Source organism: Pinus tabuliformis, chromosome 4_2 (assembly GCF_031772625.1).
Source record: "Pinus tabuliformis cultivar Carrire ecotype Pingquan chromosome 4_2, CPIR1, whole genome shotgun sequence".
In the NCBI taxonomy this organism is placed as follows: Eukaryota; Viridiplantae; Streptophyta; class Pinopsida; order Pinales; family Pinaceae; genus Pinus; species Pinus tabuliformis.
Window position 1 is genome coordinate 949,355,692 of NC_142304.1, and position 20,772 is coordinate 949,376,463.

A 20,772-nucleotide genomic window follows, 5' to 3' on the forward strand; every position below is an offset into this window, starting at 1 on the left:
TATGGGGACAGTGTCCAAACAGAGAGAAGGAGGATGAACAAGTTGCCAATCAAGAAATGGTCAAGGATGGTGGCCAAGTTAAAAGGCAGATTTCTGCCTAAGCATTACCAGATTGCACTATATCGGCAAGTGCAGAACCTAAAGCACAAAGGGATGACAGTAAAGGAGTACACTGAAGAATTCTACTGGGTAAATTTAAGAGCCGGTTATATGGAAGACACCCCAGAGAAAACAGTAAGGTACGTGAATGGTTTCAGGTTAGAAATATGAGATGAAATCAGCATTCTTTCCCAAAAGAACATAGAAGAAGCATACCAAAGTGCTATGAAAGCAGAGGAGAAGATCACTAGGAAACAAAATGCTAGGAGAGGGTAGGGAACCGGTAGAGGAAGAGGACAGTCTTATGGCAGAGGACGAACTGCCAGAAATAGTGAAGAATGCAGAATTTCCAAAGCTTATGGGACAGCGGAAAAAGGTGACAGCACGAGAGGTGGCAGGCCATATCAGCGAGGAAGGGGAAATGGCCAAGGCAGAGGAGCTAACTATAAGTGCTACAGGTGCCATAATTGGGGGCACAGATCTTTTGAGTGTCCTGAGGCAAAACAAGCTGGACAGAGAGGTGTGTATGTCGCATAGCTAGAGGTTGCAGAAGCACCTCCCCAAGAAGCAGAAAATGTGCCAGAAATAGGGGAAGCCTTAGTTTTGAACAAGTTGTTGCGGAAACCAGCCAAAGAAGCAGCTGAATAAACTCAAAGGAATGCCTTGTTCTGGACAGTTTGTAAGTCACACGGTAAGTGCTGCAAGTTAATTATCGATAGTGGAAGCACATATAACATGGCTACCACGGAGATGGTGAATAAGTTGGGGTTGAAGCGATTGAAGCACCCCACTCCTTACAAGGTATCATGGCTGCAAAAAGGCCATCAACTATTGGTGGACGAGCAATGAAAAGGGGAGTTCCATATCAGTAGATATAAGGATAAGGTTATTTGTGATATAATGCCGATGGATGTATGTCACATACTGCTAGGCAGGCCATGGCAGTATGACAGGAAGGTAGTACATGACGGGAAGACAAACTGTTATAAGTTTGTCAAAGATGGGATCAAGCACACGCTTGTGCCCATCAAGGAGGAAGAGACAGCGGAAACAAGTGGGACGAGAGTGTTACTAATGGGCGGAAAACAATTTTTGAAACAGATTGAAGACAGTGAAGTAAGATATGCTGTTGTAAGAAGAGCGAAGAAGATGCTGCTACACACAGAGGTGCCAGATTTGCCCACGGAAATTCAGTAGATGCTGTAGGAATTTAGCGATATAGTGGTGGATGACAGACCAGATAAACTGCCCCTATGAGAAGTATAAGTCATCATATTGACTTTATTCATGGAACAAGTTTTTTGAATAAGGTAGCGTATTAGATGAGCCCCAAAGACAATGAAGAGATCAGAAAACAAGTGTAGGAATTGCTAGATAAAGGGCTGACAAGGGAGAGTTTTAGCCCCTGCGCAATTCCAATAGTTCTCGCTCCCAAGAAAGGAGGAGAATGGTGAATGTGCATAGATTCGAGGGGCATCAATAATATTACCATCCGGTATAGGTTTCCCCTGCCATGGATGGACAACATGATGGATTGCTTGAGTGGGGCAACATATTTTTCAAAAATTGATTTAAAGAGTGGGTATCATCAGATTCGAATTCGAGAAGGGGATGAGTGGAAGACAGACTTAAAAAATAATGAAGGACTGTATGAGTGGCTGGTAATGCCATTCGGACTGAGCACTATACCCAATACCTTTATGCAATTAATGAACGAAACATTGAAAGAATTCATTTGGAAGTTTGTAATAGTGTACCTGGATGATATATTAATTTTCAGCAAGATGAAGGAGGAAAACTTTCGACATGTTCGAAAAATGATAGAAAAATTGCAGCAGAATAAGCTGCTGATAAATCTAAAAAGTGTGCTTTTCTGTAAAAAGAATTGGTTTATTTTGGTTTTGTGATTGCAGAAAATGAGTTGAAGATGGACACAGAGAAGATTGCAGCAATTGTCAACTGGCCATCCCCGAAAAGTCTGTTTGAGGTACGTAGTTTTCATGGGCTTGCAAGTTTTTACTGAAAATTTATAAGAAATTTGAGTGAAATCTGCGCACCTATGTTGGATACTATAAACAAGGCAAGTCGGCCTTTTTGTTGGACCAAGGTAGCAGAGAGGATTTTTCAGCGACTAAAGAAGAAGATCACAGAGAGACCAATCCTGAGATTACCTGATTTTAAAAAGCTTTCTCAGGTTCGTTGTGATGCAAGTGGTATAGCCATTGGAGCTGTACTTAGCCAAGAGGACAAACCTGTTGTGTTTTTCAGCGAGGATTTGAATGAAAGCAGGCAGAGGTATTCATCCTACGACAAGGAATTCTATGTTGTTGTCCAAGCACTGAAGCATTGGAGACACTATCTATTGGGGAATGAGTTTGTTTTATTCTCGGATAATTTTGCACTGCAATATGTGATGCAACAGCACAAGCTGAATCACAAGCATGCTAAGTGGGCTGAATATTTGCAGAGTTTCACCTTTGTGTTGAAACACATTAGCGGGCAGGCCAACAAGGTGGTGGGTGTGTTGAGTAGAAGATCCTTACTGTTGCAGGAGAGTACGATACAAGCACTGGGCTTTGAACACTTGAAAGACTTGTATCAGACTGACACGAATTTCAAGGAGGCTTATGAAGCATGTCAGAATCCTTTGGTAAGAAATAATAGTCCGTGGTTGGACTATAATTTGCAGGAGAAGCAGTTGTTTAGAGGAGGACAGTTATGCATTCCTCACTGTTCAATGAGAGAAAATATCATTCAGGAGAAGCATAGTGGAGGTCTAGCCGAACATTTCGGCATAGACAAGACATTAGAGCAGCTCAACCATTTTTATTATTGGCCAAAAATGCGAAGGGATGTGCAGAGATTTGTGACCAGATGTAAAGTGTGTCAGTTGGCAAAAGGACACAGTCAAAATATGGGACTTTACACACCGTTGTCCATTCCAAGTAGATCGTGGGACTCAGTCAGCTTAGACTTTGTCTTAGGTCTACCAAGGACACAGCAGGGTTATGATTCGGTGGTGGTAGTAGTAGACCGGTTTTTGAAGATGGCGCATTTCATCCCTTACAAAAAAACCAGTGATGCCACTCACGTGGCCCACTTATTATTTACACAGATCGTTAGGCTACATGGTCTACCTAATTCCATTCTCTATGACAGGGACGTGAAGTTTATAGGGCACTTTTGGCGCACCCTATGGAAGAAGATGGACACGCAGTTAAGTTTTAGCTCTGCTTATCACTCACAGACCGATGAGCAAACAGAGGTGGTAAACAGGAGTCTGGGGAACTTGCTACAAAGTTTGAACGGTGAAAATTCACGAATGTGGGATCGAGTACTTGCCGAGATGGAGTTTGCTTATAAGGACTCGCCCAACCGCAACACAGGTTACAGTCCTTTTGAGATCTTGTATGGCATGCATCCTTGCGGAGTGCATGAGTTACGAGATTTAGGACAGTAGGAAAGATGGAGTGCTGGCGGGGAAGAATTTGCTAAAGCGATGAATTATTTGCATGAGAAGGTGAAAATAAAGTTGCAGGACAAGAGTAAAAAATATAAGCAGCGAGTAGATTTGAAGTGGAGTGACGTATAGTTTAATGTGGGGGATGATGTCCTCGCACATCTCTGCAAGGAACATTTTCCTAGAGGTGCATACAACAAGATGAAGTACAAAAAGATAGGTCCCTACAAAATTCTTTGGAAACTTTCAGCCAATGCTTATGAAATACAGTTGCCACTAGGGATAGGCATCTCGCCCATATTTAATGTGGCAGACATGTTTCCATACATTGTTGGTTCAGAGGAAGACAATGCAACACAGCCTACATGGGACATATAGGAAGGAAGTAAGTCTTAGATGCGACAAATGCCTTACACTCAGCCCCTCGAGATCGAGAGGATCCTCGACACTCAGGTGGCCAAGGGAACTTGGCAAAAAGAGTATCTACAATATCTGGTCAAGTGGAAGAACCCTCTTATTGAGGACAGTTCATGGCTTAACGCTGGACAGATAGAGCAGGCGAGTTATTCAGTCGAGAAGCTCATGGACCGGTGTCATGAATTTTTCTTACCTTGGGAGCCTGATGCAGGAGAATCCAGCTAAGGGCATCATGACTAGGTGTTTGTCTCAGCCAAGAAGGACAGGTTCAAAAAATTTTAATTTCATTTATTTTTGATGAATAAAACAATGTCTAGGAATTAGTTTGTTTTAAAAGTAATTAGTTAAGAAACATTAGAAACAGTATAGTTAGGGTAATGTCACAACAATTTCATTGTTTTGTCATTTTCTTAATCCATCTTATAGGTGTCTGTGCATAAACAAAAAATGTAATATTGTAACTCCTACAGTACAAGAAAACCCAACAAGATTATCAACTATGTAACTATAAAGGGTAACTCTATGGAACTGAAAACAGTTTGAGTAATTGTTCTAGCACAATATAAAAATCAATGTAATACAATAATGGAGGGGTTCAACATATGAGCATAGAAATACAATAATACAAATAATAATTTCTTTCATCCGAAAACATTCGAGTCCATCTCTAACAGTTCTTTGCGATATCCATTTATTTTTACTTTAATTATTGAGCAAGCTAAACTAAGCACATACTGCACATTTCTATGCTTTTCAGTTATTTTATTTCTTAAAGAACAGAATGCAGGCAAAGAAAATTACACGAAGATTTCCAGTACGAAGGCTGGCCATCAACATACAGAGTTCACGAACGAAAGCCAAGCACAATTATGAACAGTTCGACCAAGAACGAGATTATACATGCTCAGCAACAAAACCCAGGACAAAGGTAACAAAGTATAACCAAATAAATTGTTTAATTCTTTTCATTCCAACAACAAAAGAAATTTGTATACATATAACAGTCTAGGGATAACCCTTCGAACAACAGAAGAACCAAATGAACCAGCAGAACCCTAAGAGCGAGGGTTTCGGATGGCCACCTTCCAAAACAGTGTTTCAAAATTACAAAATTGCAGAATACAAACAAGGGTTTGTACCAAACTAACCTAGGTCGGATAGCGACGATAGAGGACTACAAGCGGACAAGGACTGAGACTCTTCCCAACAAACCGACAGAGACTAACCATTAAAAGCAAAATGATAACAGTGGCAGAGCATACCTGGAAAAAGCCGTAGCGCTCACCTTAACCATGCCAACGAGCAAACCCCGGAACTGCGCAATCAAAACAGGGCAACACTGTCAGCCCAAATGTCAGCAAAGAAAAAGGCGAAAAGCAAACAAGAATAAGGAATTGTATGTACAGTGAACAAATAGTTTATCGGAAGGTTTAGCTACGCGGAAAGAATGCAAACCCACTGAGCCATAATCCATGGTGACAACCTGAGACTGAGGAGCAGTCTTCGTTAGAACCAGAGAAAGACAAAGAGAAGAACGAATCATGGAGAGACACCCTACCTAAAGAGAACTGTGAAGCAGAGGAGGCCACTGTGATTGTGACCTGTAGCATGCAAACCCATTAATCAAATTTAACAAGCAGAAGAACCTCAATAAAATGAGAACAATGGAGCAAATACAAGTTTATCAACCGAATAGACAAATATAGTAGCCATTCTCTTACAAAGACAAGCGGAACCATCACACTGTGCCCAAGGAACCGAGCAACGAAGCCACCAGGACAAGTGAAGGTGCCATACCAACAAGTAGCACAACCCATAGCTAGGCACACGCAGAGCTGTGGCTTGCATCCATACATTTGCATCATGAAACCTCACTTCCAGACCAAACCTTCAACGCAGCAAAGTCGCAAGAGCAAAAATAAAAAAAATGACAATAGAAGGCAGGGTTTTGGCATAAAACAAGGAGTGGGAACCATAACCAAGACAAGTACCACAAGCACAGCAGCGTTAGTGTCTATCATAAATGCCACCCACCGCAATCTAGAACCATCCTATGATTAAACTCTAATCACCAGTGTTAAGTCCCAAATCATACACTTTTCATTTAATTGTTGATTAGCGTAATCATATAATATTGTCATTCATTATAGTGTCGAATTGCGTGTTGGTCACATCAATAAACTAGTTTGAACTTGAATATATAGTATCCCTATCCATGTATATATCATCCTACATTATCCTACATTACCCTATATCCTACATCACCCAACATTATATATATTTACCTCTTACATTATTCATTCACCTTATTACATTAATTAACCTTATTATAACATTACATTCATCAATTCATCATTCACTCAACCAAATTAATTTGCATTTTTTATCAAACTTTTTGGCCACATCTCCTTTTTGGGCCAAAAAATTTCTGCCTCATGGAAAATTGCCTACAAAACAAAAGGATTAGTCTCATATGCCTAGAAAATAAGAACAAAGAGAGTTAGTGTCATTAAAAATATACTTAAAAAGAATTTGATTTGGAAAGACCCTAAAGGAAGGAGGGAGAATTATGACCCTAAAGGACAAGGAGGAATAATAAGTTATACACATGGACAAGGACAAATAAACTTAAAAAAAAATCATTAAATGAAATATGCATGAATATGATATGAGTATGTAATAAGGGTACATAATATATGCAATGGTTTCAAATCATGAAAAACATAAAGTATGCAAATAATACTATATACAAACAAGGGAGGCTGCGAAGCAGCGAGTCCCTGCACTAAGTTCAGCCTGCATAATACTTGATGTGTCGAGTTTGCATAATACTTGACGTGTCGAGTTTGAGTGAGCTTCCCTACTAATGGTAGTAGAATAGTAGAATCTTGTTGGCATTATCTGTAAGAGAGAAACTAATCAATAAAAAAATTAATACATGTCCATGGGTTGCTAAAAGGGAGAAGTTGATGAAACTCGTCATTTCCCATAGCTAAAAAACAAAAACCCTTGGAAGAGCATAAATAAATATGCGAATCTGAAGCAACTTACTAATCATAAAGTAAATTAAAAATTGTATAATAAGATAAGGATCACAGATTAATAATTAAACATTGGTTAATCATTGCGATTTAGCCACTTTGAGATTGCTATAAAGAGTCTCTTTTCCATTACTAGCAGGAGTCTAGTAAATAAATAAATTTGTGCATATGTGGTAATAGGAATGTTGGACGCTACTAGTAGTTTAGAATCACATTTTAAGTAAATCCTTCAGGAAATTACTAGCAAAACAAGGAGCACAACACAAGCATAACGCAGTACCATGAAACTAGAGAGAGAGCGTGAGCAAAAAGAAAGTACATCAATGATATTATCATTTAACTGACAGGCACATATGAAAAATAGGGAATTGTGTATATAATGTTTTTAAAGTAAATATAGAGCCAAAAGAAAACTTGTACGTGTCCTCTTGAGAAAAATTGTTTTACAAAATGAAATAAATTACAGAGTAGATCATAGAGTATAAAAGTTACAGTGCTAAGCTACTATAAAAGGTCGGCCATAAACCACCATTTAAATGGAAAAATAAAAATGTAGATTGGGGTAACTTCCGCCATTTAGGAGGCAGGTTGCGCGTGCTCGTAAGGGTTATCAACAAGAGAGTTGAAGACAACTACAAGAAGCTAACAAAACAAAAATATAATTCATAGTTATCCTCAGCATCCATATTCCATTGTAATACAATACAAGATCTGTCCATGTTCATTATATTCAATAAAATAAGTCCGTGCCCTCCTGAGGCAGTGCGAGAACCGTAAACCTCCGGAAATGCGACGACTCTAAAAGTATTAGAGCACGAAGGGTTCGCTCCAACACACAAGTATTACCTTTTGCATGGATTTTACGTGTCAGTAGCAGGCGCACAGTTTTAGGCGATGTCATAAATCTTCATGCTGCTGCTACCGATTGCTTGTCAGCAGCAGGGGGCCAAAAATGGAAGTCCCCCAAGAAGGCCTCGGCCGATTCTTCTTACATAAAGAATTCATCCTCATCAACTACAAAGCATAACGCAAGAAAATCGTCCCTGAGCAGGCGGTGTATGAGCCTTGTGAAGGAACAGCGCGCGAGGCTTTATATCATTCGTCACTGTGTTACTATGCTGCTCTGTTGGCACAAGTATGGAGATGTCTAGGTTCGAATCTCGTCCGCCGCTGATTTCTTTCGGTGTTTTTTACCTCAGAAGACTTGAATGCAGTAGCACCTGGTATCCTGACCCATTTATTGAAGTGTACATGGAGTTTTGAGCTGTTCTATTACTAGAATAGCCACAGATGAATTGCAGCTAAAGCTGGAACTCTTGTATATGGGAAATTTCCCTTTTCACAGAGCTTGATTTTGAGGTTTTCTGTATGTTTCTCTTGCTTATTCTGACGGATAAGTATTAGTAGTTTCTGGGATCTGTTTTTACTGGACAGTGAGAGCCATGGGCTCTTTCAGTTTAGTTTTTTAGTTTTTTTGAGTGGCCACTGTTCTGGAATCGAGTATCTGACAAATGAGATGTAATTTTCTTTTCTATGAGCTTCGACAGAGCTTCAAATTATCTCAAGAATTCCAAACTACATGGCACACTGTACAATTTTTTCTTAGTAGCTGGTTTTTGTATTTTATTTGATAAGTAAATGATATTTTTGAGGATTTAGTGGATTGATTGATGCACAGGTATAGATGGGCATTCCTTTAGTTAGTGTAAAATCAGGATGCGAGATTTTGCCAGCAGATTATGGGAGATGAGTCTGGGTCATGATTTTCAATCTATGTCTATAGCTTCAAGTACCAGATAGATACAGTATACCGTATGGGCACTAACTGTGAAATGTGGAAGTGCAGCTCAAGCTTCCTCTACATCCCAGTTTTTATGGACTTTTTTTCCTTTCTAAGAATAGGTAGGAAGTTATCATAATAATCTCTTTTGTCTTGAATTTCCTTGCACCAGTTGATATTTGATAACAATTCAATTTAGTAGACAAAAATGACAATAGATTCAAGTACATGTGAGAATGGATTAATAGAATTAGCTTTCGCTGGATCTAATTGAGAAAAGAAAAGGGGCATTTGTCGACTGACACTTTTATGGATACTTCTTTCAGTTGAAGAATAGGCCTTCGGCAAATTTCATGGAGACTGTACAGAATGATATCACCCCAAATATGCGAGGAATTGCAATGGAGTTCATTGAAGCAACCATTGACGTCACTTTTGAGGATGCGGAAGTAGCTGATGGAGCCGCATTCAATGCTAATGGAGCTGTAAAATTCAGTAAGTACCAGTAACCCCAAAAAAATTAAGATGTTGTCTTTACGGTTTTGAAATTTTGATTTACAGTTTTGAAATTTTGATGCTTTTAGCAATTATGTAAACTTATAAATGGAAATTGATCATTCTGCAGAAAATTAGAATTCAAAATGTTGCGAATTAATATTCTGAAAAAATGAGAGATATTACATGTAGAAGGTCATACCCTTTTGAAGATGGGGCCGATTCTGGTTAATTCGGCTCCTGAGCAGGTCCAGGTCCAGGTCCAGGTCCAGGGTATGTAGCGTCGAATGATGAGGCTGTAGCGTCGAATGATGAGGCTGGTTTGGTTGAGAACAGTCTCAAATTGATTAAGGGGCCAGACTCAGTGGACAATAAGTATAAGCATAAGCTGATGGAGCTTACCAAGCAGGTCCAGGCATGGCGGAAGAGGGCAGCCATCAACTTCCAGCATCTAGCATCTGGGAAGGTTTATGGGCATAATACTAGTATGCATCTGGGAAGCGGTCTATGGGTGGTCTATGGGTGTAATATTAGTACTTATAGGTTTATGGGCATAATACTAGTATGCATCTGGGAAGCGGTCTATGGGTGGTCTATGGGTGTAATACTAGTACTTATAGCTGTAGCTCTGCTCGCCGAGTCAATATGTAGGCAGCGCAAAAGCTAGCAGCTGTGCCGCCGCAAATGCTGGCAGCTGTGGCAGCACATGGCAAGTAGTTCAATGCACAACGCAAGTAGTTCAATGCACAAGAACAATTGGAACATGGAAATTTGGTTACGAAGAAGATAACATTAAATGTTGGCAAATTAATGCTAATGCAAACATAGCATTACTTCTGAACTTGTTGTAATTACCTGTACTCCTCCGATTTTTTTCCTAACTTTTGAGTTGTATGCCTCGATTTGAGGCCAAATAAGATGGCAGTCCTTCGGCATCCTGGCGGGGAGGGCAGAGAGCCTTGAAACTTTGATCTAACCTTCATCTAACCGCCGTATAACAGAGAAAGAAAGGGGTGAAGTAATGCTAAGTAGGGGTCATATCGATTACTATAGTCCCTGCCGGATGCCAGATGGCAGGGACTAAAAAGGGGTGCATATGATTCAAACCATGGTGGTGGCAAAATCTATAATATTTTGAAAAACATTTGGTGCAAAAATAGTACAAAGTAGTGGTATACAAATCAATTTCATTTCAAATATTGATTTGAGCATACAAATGATGCAAGGCAATGGGAGTATAAAACGAAAAAGAGGAAGAAACAAGTGTGAGGTTGCCACATATAGGATTCAAAAACTGTTCAAACGTCCATAAAAAAAAAAAAAAACAATGGTCATCATTAAGCATAAAGATACAGAGCCAACACTTTCACGCAGAGGGAAGAAACAATTCGTCATCTACACAGAAGAGAATAGTAGATATGGATGGTACCTTCACCTGAATTGAACGATATTTTGACACGTAGGCTCAGGTAAGAACGCAACCCAGTTAAATAGAAACAAAGGAATAGGGTTTGCGTGATTTTTTAATAGCAGAGGAGAACACTGAGTGATTAGAATACCGCGAAGAAAAATGTTCAGATCTCCAACTATATCCTAAGAATTCACAGTCAATACGAGTAAGATTTCTTTTCAAGTAGTTCGGATCTTGAGTTTAAGATTGAGTTGAATGCTCACAAACGATGTGGTAGTTAAATTAAACTCTGAGTAACAAAATGTTGGAGGCAATTCAAGTTTCAATTCTGTGGTGGAGTTATTCAGGCTCTAGGTGTGAATAAAACTCCAGTTAAAAGGCGCTACAAACTCCAAACAAAAGGCTGGTGGAAAATCTGAGTTTCCAACTATGTAGTGGAAGTTTTCATTCAATCTCCAAGTCTACATTCAAACTCTAGGTGTGAAGTTGTTACTTTAGTGGTATTAGTTGCACTCAGCATCAAATCATCATTTCTTCCATGATTTGATTTCTCAATTCAAGTGAGCACTTAGACAACTCCAATGACCATTGTATAGCACCCAAGAATTTTGCTTCACATCTAAAAACTCAACTTCTGAATAATCAATAAGTTCATATAAAGTGAATATTTAATTTGATTTCAAGTGCTAAGAAGATAGGGAAGAGAGTGATTTTGAAGAAGAGACATTCATTTCTAATAACGATTTTGAAGGATAGAGAAGAATTTATTAAAATATCAATTTCGATTTTGAGGGATAGAGAAGAGTTCCTTCCTAAAACTGATTTTGAAGAACAAATATTCATTTTTAAAATCAATTATGAAGGATAGAGAGGAGTTTATAATTTTGATTTTGAACGATAGTGAGAAGTATTTTCCAAAATAAAATTCTAAAGAAACAGAAAGGATTTTTCATTTCGGGATTTGAGGATCTCTAAAGTTAGAGTAAGATTCCATTTGGAATTATGGTATTAAAGGAAGAGAAGGTTAAACACAAATCTGAAGGTGTCCAAAACTCAGTTTTCAAAGGCATTTTGACAGAGTATCTTCCAAAAAGGATATTTTCAAAGCCAAACTCAAAATATTTTTCCTTTCTCTCATCACAAAAAGTGTTCAAAAGTTCATAATTATTTTTTGGGTATACAGAAGGGAATCGATTGTAGAATCCTGCTAAACAACACATATGTTAGTTTATTTTTTTATTTTTTAAATGATCATCTACAAGAAAATGTTTTTCTTCCTCTCTGATATTCACACCACAAAATACAATTTTTTTTGTTATTTATACATAGATTGCAAGCAAAATTCTCCTCTTAACAGAGTCATTATTTTTCCATGATATTATTCACTATTGAAGGATATTTTACATGGTATAGAGAAGAAATGGAGTGGTAGAAATATTTTTGCAAAAATTCAAAGAAACCTAGTTTGTAGTTTATGAGAAAATGGTTAAAAAGGTTTGCTGCTACTTGTACAATGTAACTTTATGTGAAAATTGCTTCAACTTCACTGGCATTGCTAGAATTGAATGATCATTACTTTGGAAATATTTAAAAAAAATTCATGTCCTATCAATATCATGAATTGGGCAAAAAGAGTGGTTTTGGTTATTGGGCATTGAGAAATGGAAATTATAGTTTGGTTGATACAAAGGTATGGGTTGCATAAGGACACTAATAGGGTTCAGATAAAGGAAATTAATACCCTCTTTCAAAATTGAAGAAATATTTTAGGCACATCTCCAAAAGTATGGTAATGGGCATTATTCACATGGCAATGAGTTTAGTTAATCCTTCGATGTGCTTAAATTCGAGATCCTTTGTGTAAACAAAAAAAAAAGCAGCTCCAAGTGAATTGATAGAGGAGGAAATGGAGAGGGTTATTATATATCTTCAAGCAGTGCAAGCAAAGGCTTCTATGTAGATCCATAGGTAGAACAACAGGGCAGAGGCAAAAGATCAATCAGACAAAGACAAGCATGAGGACATGCTTGAGAATCAGCAAGGGGGAGATGTTGGCCCTCTATTTTTGGTCATTTATGCCTATCGTAAATCCATTTATTTACCACCATATTCCATCCCATTTCACCTATATATGCCTCATTTTAGTATTTAGGTAACTAATTTAATTTTTTCAATTTTTTTCAATTTTTGTAAAAATTGTGCTTTAAGAGTAAATTTGGACTGCATTAAAATTTCTCATAATAACTTCATGGAATTCATATGTGCAGGACACATGGGTGAGATCTGAGCACATATTTGGTAATATTGGGACCACAGATGAAGAAACACCTATTGGTTCAGTCAAACTAAGAAAAACTAGGCCCGGTCAACACTAGTCAAACTTGACCTGTCATTCATGAATTCCTAGTAAAAAGGAGCATATTTATTATTTTATGGGATTTTTCCTGATTTTGTGAACCAGACTTAATGAGTTAGACCTATATGGATGGATTAGGATTGATAATAATCTTAGAGCCATTATAACAAAGTCTTTTTATGTTTTTTTACTTAAACAGAGTTTATGAACCATTCAAAGGGGGGTAAGTGTAATTTTGTACTAAGATTACTGTAGACTTTTGAGATAATTTGAAAGAATCATTTCTACTATTCTATTCTTTGTTCATGTTGTGGATGCTCTATTAAGTTATCTATAGCTGAAGAGTTCTTCAGGTGTACAAGGTAAGGTTGGAGGGTCCCCATACCAAGTTAAGTACACTTTGATTAAATTTTGTATAAATGAGCATAGTTTTGACTCAATATTTCTTCTTTTAGTTTTCTGATTAAGTTACTTAGACCTCTTATGGCTTCTGTATGATTTATGGATGATTTTGGTTTAAAATCTAATTTGCGTATGAAATGACAACCAAGGATTTAAGTTAAATTATCTTTCTATCAAATTATGAATCACAACTAAAAATCATCCTTTTGCATTTCTTGAATTGTTTTTTGAATTCCAGTTTATGATTTGATGTAATTGTAATGGTGATGGAGTAGAAATTTGATAAAGGACAACCAAGACCTCCGAATTTAGGAGCCTCTTCTCTTTCTTTATACACATCACAAACTGTTGCTCTTTAGTTTCTCTTCTTGAGGACAGTACTATGGGAAAGTACAACTAGGACCCTATGTTAGGAGCCTCTTCCTTCAGTTACCACATCTTGAATCAGAGATTTTTTAGATTCTTTAAACTTAGAAATTATTTGTAATATGCATTTCCCTTAGCCTTTGCGGCTTGTCTTCCGAAATTGACATTACCTAAAATCCATATACTTTGGACGTACTTCCAAGACTACAAATTGGGATTAACAATTAAAACACCCATGTTAGTTTACTTAGTGAATTGACCTATTATAATGTGAGTTTCCATCATGCACCACTTTATTATTTTTGAATTGATGTGTGGATACATCATCTAGTTATCATATACGCGAGTTTCCATAAAGGAAAACAGCTGTATCATAATGCCAACAGAGCTAGTTTTTGTTGAGGTTCGGGTGGAGGTAGTAAAGAAAGAGGCTCGTTTTGTTGATGTTGGAAATAATACTGAGAGAGGGGGTGAATCAGTATTATTAGATCAAGAATTATTTTTTTTCATAATCATATTTATATACGCTAGTTCAGAGAGGGGAACTAGTGTGTACACACAACTGTCTTTAAGGCAACCAATGTTTATGTAGTAAACTTATGATTTAGTTAATTCATCATATGTTGATATTTAATTAGTGCATCAGCACTTCATCAATCATTAAACATTAACCATCTGCAGTATAAAAATAATAAACCATTACACATAAGCAATGCACATGAACACCAAGATTTAAGGTGGAAACCCAATGTGGGTGAAAACTACCTGTTGTTGTCGTCTCTTTCTTCTTTTAATAATAAGAAAATCTATTCATAATATTTTATTAGTGCAGACTCATACCAGTAGGCAGGACTCTACCTGTAGAATGTTACAACCTTTTCTCATTCTCTAGCTTCTATTGGAAGGGAGCTACAACCCCCTAAATCTTGTAATACCTAATATGTTTACTAGTATGTAGGTGTTTTCCTATAGAAAAGTTCACTCTTCCTCCAGGGACCATGTTTCATGAATTTTCAAACTAGATGCTTCTGGCACATATCAAGACATATGAAGACCTTTACTCATCAATAACCCATCAGAAATTTAGAATCTCAAACTTCATCAACCAACATGCAGTTAATATGAAACAATTAGATCACTGTCATTAAAACACTGTGATGAACCCAAAAACCTGTATCAACATATAGAACCAACTAAAACCTCAAAAATTCATGTGTCAGATTGTATACACTACTTCAATAATGAAAACTTATGTCTATATGCTACTTCCTTCAGCCCAACCTGTGTATACCTATAAAGATTCTCAATCATAAAATCTCTGAATCACAAACTGTACCAACTAGTAGTGTACTGAACATCTACTGTCAACTTACAGAACTTTACATAGGCAGGCAACAGAAAACACTTCTTCTCACTTATACAACCAATCAAATATCAACCTCCTTATGCATTCATATTTACATTCAAATCTAAGAAGACTTCATTGACAGACAATAGCAAAATAGCAGCAACAATAAATCAACAATACTGATATGATAGATCAGTCTCTCTAAACATCAAGCCTTTCTTTTGTATACGCTACTTGAAGGAACATAACCTACATGTATACACTCATTTGCCGAGATGAACCTGCATACAGAGCTGCAAATATTGACTCATAACTTTGCTGCAATTTCAGACTTCAGACAAACCCATATCATGATAGACAATGAATATAATAGATGCAAAACATTGGATCTAGCCTCAACCAATATGAGATCATTCAATAATAATTCATTTCAAGTCTCATGATCCTCATCCTATATGGAACTCAAGGTGCAGATAAATATTTCAGATCTAGTCCCAAACATAACCCTACAACATAAAATATACTTCAGATAGAAGTATTCCTTAGAATCTTATTCACTTTCACATGTGGCCTTATGATCCTCTCTTATTTATATATTTTTTGGCCTTTCTCAATACCATGGATCGAATCCACTTAGGACCAATACCCTGGACCAAATACCACATACCGAATACCTCAGACTAAATACCTAGCGTCAATATCATGGTCCAAAGATACCTTGGACCAAATACCTCGGACCAAAAAAATGGTTTTCAACATGTACGTGCTTTTCCTCCTGTGGGAGTGCGTGTGTACATTATACGCTATTTCTATTCTGATTACCTGCGTGTATATGGTACTTGGACTAAGTGAACCTGCGTGTATCTCTTAAACTGCTCCTACATCATCTTCTTCCTTCAAATTCTTTATTCTGATCAACAGACCTTAGGTCCATCTTCCTGATCCTCTATACCACTACCCTATTGCCTCTGGATATTCATGTTAGCCTCTTATCAAAACTGAGTTGACCTATAGAGTTTCCATCAAGGACAATACTTGTATCATAATGCCAACAACATCCCCCTTTCGACTTAATGGAAACCATGATTGTGTTGACCACTGGAAGCTGTAAAGACTATTAGAGATACCATACAACACCAAAATACCCAAATACTCTCCCCCTTTGATATCAAGGGCAAAGGGCGGACCACTCTACTCTCCTCATTTTCATGATGCTATCCATACTCCCCCTAAGTACATGTCAAGTATGCAGAGAGATGATTCAATATAATAACATGACACTATAACTAAAAAAGGATAGTATGACCTCCCTATGACCACGAACTCATACATACATCAATCACCCAAACAAGTGGGGATACACCATATTTGACTCATCTGCTCAACCAAGTGGGGATATACCAAAGTTTATACATGACATAAATAAAACAGTTATTACATCATCTATCCCAAGCATATTGGGGAAATAAATTACATCATATGACCAATAGAACACATTTAAATATAGACCATGACAGAAGAAGTTATATCACACTAATGACTGATGCAACTAAGAAATAGTTGAGTTCAACAACCATAATGCCAACAATGTGGAATGTGAATGCTCCCCCTGAACCTATGCTACCACTATTTTTTTGTTCGAAAAACATATATGCACTTTCAACCAAGGCAACCCACGTGTACCTGTGCATATACTACATGAAACTAGCATGTAGCAATCTTCCTCTGAAAAACTGGATTTAATAGCAGCATGATGCAACCACAACTCCCAACTTTTGTCTGAGATATTCAAATGTTTCTCTAGGTAGTGGTTTAATGAATATATCAGCAACTTGTTCTTTGGAGGCGATATACTCTAATTTGACCTTTTGTTCAAGCACTTGTTTTCGTAGAAAATGGTACTTGATGGGTATGTGCTTGGTCTTGGAGTGCATGAATGGATTCTTTGAAATACTAATGGCACTTGTATTATGACATAAAATGGAGATGGGTGGAGTACATGTGATCTGAATGTCTCGCAAAGTTTTCATCATCCAAAGTAGTTTTGTGCAGTAAGATGTAGCAGCCACATATTATGCTTCAGCTGTAGACAAAGCAACTGAACTTTGTTTCTTGTTGAACCAAGACACTAACCTAGAACCCATATAGAATGCACCACCACTAGTGCTTTTTCTATCATCAACACTTCCTGCCCAATCTACATCTGTATATGCATCAAGAGTAAGATCTGCATCTCTAGGATACCATAGTCCAAAGGCTTGAGCTCCTTGAAGATATTTGAAAATTCTTTTAACTGCCTAAAGGTGTGATTCCTTTGGATTTTCTTGGAATCTTCCAACTATTCCTACTTCATATGTGATGTCAGGTCGTGTACCTATTAGATAAAGAATATTGCCAATCAAGGATCTGTAAGTTGGTTGATGTACAGCTACTAATTCATCATTTGAGCTGAGATTGCATCTTGTTACCATTGGAGTACATACAGGTTTAGAATCTTCCATTTCATACTTTTTCAAGATCTGCTTGAGATATTTGGTTTGTGAAAGAAAAATACCATCTTTAGTTTGCTAAACTTGTAGACCAAGAAAATAGGTAAGTTCATCAAGCAAGGACATTTCAAATTCTTGTTGCACTACTGAAGCAAAATTCTAATTCATCGACTCTTCACTGCTACCAAAAATGATATCATCAACATAAACAATAATAATTAGAAATTTATCATTTTCAATCTTTGTATAAATTGTTATCTGCAGAACCTTTTGTAAAACCTTGTTGGTGTAGACATTTGTCAAGGCAGTAATACCAAGCCCTTGGAGCTTATTTCACACCATAGAGAGCCTTTTTGAGTCTGCATACAAGTTTTGCATCATTTCCGAGAATGAACCCTTCCAATTGTTCAATATAAACTTCTTCTTCTAAATCTCCATTAAGGAAAGCTAATTTTACATCCATTTGGTATACTTTGAATTTCCAAAAACTAGAAAGAACAAGAAACATTCTTATAGCTTCAAGTCTGGCAACAAGTGAAAAAGTTTCTTCAAAATATATACTTTATTGTTGAGCATATCATTTACAAACAAGTTTGGCCTTGTTTCTAATGACTTCTCATTTTCATTCAGCTTGTTCTTGAATATCGATTTAGTTCCTATAATATTTTTATCATTAGGTCCAAGAACTAATTCCCAAGTGTCATTCTTTTCAATTTGCTCAAGTTATTCATCCATGGCCTTGACCCAAAATTCATATTTGCATGCTTCATTTATAGTTTGAGATTCGATGAAGGATAATAATGTTAGATAGATTGAGGTCCCTATAATAGTTCTTATTTTTTGTACACTAGCCTCCCCTTCCCCTAAAATTTGAATTTCTGGATGATTTTTCTAAACATACCTTGATGGAGTCTTTTATTCTACCATTATATCTTCTTCTAGTGATTCATTGGTTTCTTCTTCAGTATAATTTTGATTGGATGTGGGAAAGTAATCCCCGTCTTCCTCATTGTGACAATCTTCTCTTGATTTTATCTGTTTTGGATTTTTGCATGCTTCATCAACTACAACATCAATGATTTCAACAATTTTCCCAAGTATTTTATTACAACATTTATATCCTTTACTTCTAGAAGAATAACAAAGAAGAATCCCTTCATCTACTCTGGGTTCAAACTTACCACGTTTTTCATCAGTCATTTTGATAAAACATTTTCTTCCAAAAACTTTAAAGTATTTTACGGTAGGAGTCTTACCATACCAAAGTTCATGTGGAGTTTGAGTGCTATTTACCGAAACATTTGCTTTGTTGAGAATAGTCACGGTAGTGCATGCAACTTCACCCTAGAAGGTTGGAAGAGTTCCAGATTCATCTAGCATGGCTCGAACCATTTTCTGAACTATTATGTTCATCCTTTCTACTACACCATTTTGCTGAGGTGTTCTTGCAGTGTAGAATTCCATTTTTATTCCATGTTGTTCACAAAAATCAAAGAATTCATCTGATATAAATTCCCCTCCTCGATCAAATCTGAGGCATTTTCTTTTTCAATCTGATTCATTTTCAACCAAAGCTTTGAAGGCTTGGAAATTTTCAAATGCTTCATTTTTATGCTTTAGAAGACCTATCCAAAACATTATGGAAAAATCATCAATGAACAAAAATAAAGTATTATTCTCCATGAGGTGACTTTTTCCTTGTTGGTCCACATAAATCAATATGGATAAGTTCAAGAGCCTTACTATTTGGCCCTTCGTTTTCCATGAAGTGAACTCTAGTTTGCTTACCGATTTGACATGGTTTTCATATTTTATTTTATGGGATGCTGATATCTATAAGATTATGAGCAACCTTGGGTCTGCATGCTTTTCTTATTTGATAAAACCTTAGATGTCCCAATCTTCTATGCCACAACCAGTTTTCATCATTTTTTCTTAGATATCACTATTGTTGTCCTCCTTTGAGTATGTATAATTTGTTTGGAGTTCTTGTACCTTCGGTCACAGTCTCTCCTATATCAAGCTCACGAACAACACATCCATTTGATCGAAAATACCACTTCATTTCCTTGATCACACATTTGACTAACACTCAACAGGTTATGCTTTAAACCATCTACATACATAAAATTTCCAGCTTTAACATTTTCTTTCAAGAAAACAGAACCTTTACCTTTTATGACAGTTGGATTGTCATTTCCAAATGAGACATTCTTTTCCTTTTCTAAGGCAATATATCAATGAAGTTTCTCTTTGTCACCTGTCATATGTTTGGAGCACCCACTGTCGATGTACCACTGATTTTCTTGTCCTTCTGCATACAAGGCTATACCACAACTTTCTATTTGAGATTCTTTCCTTCTCCCTATCGAGGGATTTAATGGCGTTTACTCCTTTTGAGGTGTTTGCCAAAATTTTCTGTTACATTTAGATTCTTCATGACCAAAGTTGTTACAAATTGAGCATTCTATTTTATTTTCAAGAGGAGAAAAGTTATTATAGGAACTTCTCTTGATCCCTGTTACATTCCTTTGATTTCATGCTCCTCTAGTCATGATGGTTTTGTAATCAATGAATTGAGCAGCTTTGTGCCCAAAATTATGTCATGAAAAACATTTCCCATCAAAGAAGTTTTTGCGACTATCGAATCTATTTACCTGTTGATTGTAGTTTCTATTGATATTCACCTTTGGAGCAAATTGAGTATGATTTTCCTAAGGTTGGTTGTGGCTTCTATTGATATTCATCCTTGGAGCAAATTGAGTATGATTTACCTGGTGATCAACTTTATGCCTTTGCTAACGATTGTGATATTTTTCACTGGCATATGTTGCATCAAGATAGCTTTTGGTGGAGGTTGACGACTTCTATCCAAGACCTGTCTTTATCATAGGAGAAAGTTGAACTTTGATAATTTCATTTAAAGTTTCTGATCCTTTAGCAAATCTAAGACTGAGAGATTTTGTTTTCTCAAGATCTTTTCTTAGACCCACAATTTCACATTCTACTTTTTCATTGTGTTTTTCTTTTTCAACAATTTGGTATATCAAGGTATCTATGATCATATTCTTTTCTTCTAAATAGATTTTTAATTTAGACATTTCTTTA

At 36.9% G+C, this 20,772-nt stretch overlaps 1 long non-coding RNA gene across 1 annotated transcript; it reads left to right on the forward strand.

Annotated features, from left to right (window-relative positions):
- Nucleotides 1-7,964: 7,964 nt before the first annotated feature.
- LOC149172798 (uncharacterized) lies at nucleotides 7,965-9,572 on the forward strand. Its single transcript, XR_016259646.1, has 4 exons — nucleotides 7,965-8,168; nucleotides 8,864-8,919; nucleotides 9,124-9,292; nucleotides 9,423-9,572. It is a non-coding gene; the product is annotated as an uncharacterized LOC149172798 (long non-coding RNA).
- Nucleotides 9,573-20,772: the final 11,200 nt, after the last annotated feature.